This window comes from Asparagus officinalis, chromosome 3 (genome assembly GCF_001876935.1).
Source record: "Asparagus officinalis chromosome 3, Aspof.V1, whole genome shotgun sequence".
Lineage (NCBI taxonomy): Eukaryota > Viridiplantae > Streptophyta > Magnoliopsida > Asparagales > Asparagaceae > Asparagus > Asparagus officinalis.
Genome location: NC_033796.1, coordinates 75,851,541 through 75,854,483, shown reverse-complemented (window position 1 = coordinate 75,854,483; position 2,943 = coordinate 75,851,541).

The following is a 2,943-nucleotide window of genomic DNA, read 5'->3' as shown; positions in this document are numbered from 1 at the left end:
TGAGTCGGGCTAGCATGCGGATTATGTAAATCCGTTTTGCATGTGACGTTGTGCTAAGAGAGTTAACGCTCTTAGTGCTACGATATTGAATACGCAGACTTCGTCTTTCTCACGGGAATAGACTACCCGGCGACGCGTGTTAGGCGTTGACTTTAGGATTTTTGGCTAACCCCCAGCCTTCAATGGATTTGATTAGCCTTTACCGACTGCCGTTTGAGTCGGGCTAGCATGCGGATTGTCTAAATCCGTTTCGCGTGTAACGTTGTGCTAAGAGAGTGAATTCTCTGAGACTTTGTGCTATGATGTTGAATACATAGGCTTTGTCATTGTTACGGGAATAGGCTTCCCGGCAACACGTGTTAGGTGTTGACTCATCCCTTCTTAGGCTTCGGGATGAAATTCCCTAGAATCGAACTCTGGTGTCTTTTTCTACGGAGAAAGACTAAACCGGCAACGCTTGTTAGGCGTAGGCTTATCTCTATTTAGGAGTCGAGATAAAATTCCCCGTGCACCAAGTGCCCGGATTGGAAGTTGAGAATTGTGTCTTTTCTAAGAGCAAAGACAGACTGAGAAATGGGAGAGGAAGAATTTTATATTCTATCTCCCGGTGCTGAAGAGGAAGAATTTTATATTCTATTTACAGCTGGAAAGGAAACTCGAGGTGGGATCTCCACCCCAGAATCCGGAAGGATGAAACTAAGAGTGGGCTCTCCACTCCGAGAATCGGAAAAATTCGGATAACCCTAACTGTCGGAAGGTTTGATTACCAAATTGAAGATAAATTTCTCATTTATCGAGAGTGAATTGTGGTTTTGGTCCTAACTGTAGGAAGGTTTGACCAAGCAGGAGTTTGAGATGACCCTAACTGTCGGAAGGTTTGATCACTCGATTTGAAAGTGGACCTCTCGTTCATTGGAGGAATCGAGAGGTGATTTTGGCTTTGGTCCTAACTGTAGGAAGGTTTGACCAAGCAGGAGTTTGAGATGACCCTAACTGTCGGAAGGTTTGATCACTCGATTTAAAAGTGGACCTCTCGTTCATTGGAGGAATCGAGAGGGGATTTTGGTTTTGGTCCTAACTGTAGGAAGGTTTGACCAAGCAGGAGTTTGAGATGACCCTAACTGTCAGAAAGTTTGATCACTCGATTTGAAAGTGGACCTCTCGTTCATTGGAGTAATCGAGAGGGGATTTTGGCTTTGGTCCTAACTGTAGGAAGGTTTGACCAGAAAGCAAAGAAAGTGGAATACGAGTAGCAAAGAAAGTGCCAACTCGTATTATCATTCAAAGGGAGACTTTAATGCTAGGCGTTTAGGACCTAGCACGTTAAGTCTGAGAAATGCCAATGACGGGCAAATGGAAATATTGGTGGATCCCCTGTTATTTAGTTTGATCAGCGGATGGTTTGGTGAGGAAAGATTAACCTATCAGATGATTGGATCTCATCTCACGAAAACTCATAAGAGTTAGAGAATTTTGATAAGAATAAGAAGAGACATTCTGACCTTCAGAGTTCGAACGTGAATTTCTTATTCATCAATTCTACAATGATTGGGTTATCCCTAAGAATGCCCATGTGGTATTCTTCCGGGAACTTCCCGATACATTGGATTATCCACCCCCAGCTTCTCTCTTGGAACTGGGTTTGACTTTGTTATCCGACCGGGTTATCCTTAAGAATATTAGCGTAATATCCTCCAGGAACTTCCCGTCAATGGTAGGAAATAGTTTAGACTCATATACCTATTGGAGTATCAGGGAACAGTTTAACCGGAGTGTAGGAAGGAGCAGTTTATACTCTTATACTTGTCGGAGTCTTAAGAAGCAGTTTATACTCTTATACTTGTCGGAGTGTTAAGAAACAGTTTATACTCTTATACTTGTCGGAGTATTAAGAAGCAGTTTATACTCTTATACTTGTCGGAGTCTTAAGAAGCAGTTTATACTCTTATACTTGTCGGAGTGTTGAGAAACAGTTTATACTCGTATACTCTTTGGAGTGTTAAGAAGCAGTTTATACTCTTATACTTGTCGGAGTCTTGCCATTCTCAATTGGCTTACCCTAGCGTTATAGCGCCGGCTTCAACCAATGTTTGGATGCTATTCTTTAAAGTAAAGCAAGCCTTGGTGGGATGAAGGATCCTCCTGTGGTACGTGCAGTACTTCGGATCCGCAGTATTGTCAGCTTCCTCCTGATTCGTGATGGGTGGCAGCTTGATCTTGTTGTTTTCGAGAAGAGACTCGAAGATGGCGGGAACATCTTCATCCTTGAACGAGTACTCTTTCTGGGCCTTTTGATCCGAAGTCTTCTGTGGTTTTTGGGACTGCTGTTGTGACGTTTGATTAACGTCAATAACTGTTGCGGGTGCCTTCTCTTCATCATGAGGTACGAGACTCGAATTCAGGGGGTTAACCATCGGTTGGCTCCTCTCGGCTTTCCTCCTTCTGAGGAAGCGTTCGGCCTGTTCTCCGCGCACCTTTTCTAGGTATTGAGCGGCTCTACTCCCATAACGTCCAAGATATTAGTGGACAAGTTATTATGACAGGTTTGCAAGACGAATTCCTTCGTGACGGGATCCTTGCAGTTCATTGCCTGATTGCGGAAGCGTTTGATGAAGGTATCCACCGACTCTCCGTCTTTTTGTTTCTCATCGAAGAGTGTCCTGACCGACACTTCGGTGTCATCATCGAAGAAATGAGCGAGGAACATGCTCTTCAGGTCCTCCCAGCTGTTGATGCTTCCAAATTTAAGACGCCGATACCAATCGAAGGCAGGCCCGCGAAGGGTGCCAACGAATGACCGAACCATCAAAGGCTCGTTGCCAGAGATCACCCCCAAGTGGGACTTGAAATAAATCAGATGCTGAGTGGGGGAACCCTTCCCGCCGAATGGCGTGAAGTTGATCAAGTTGAACTTCGCCGGATACGGGATCGATTCCCATTCTC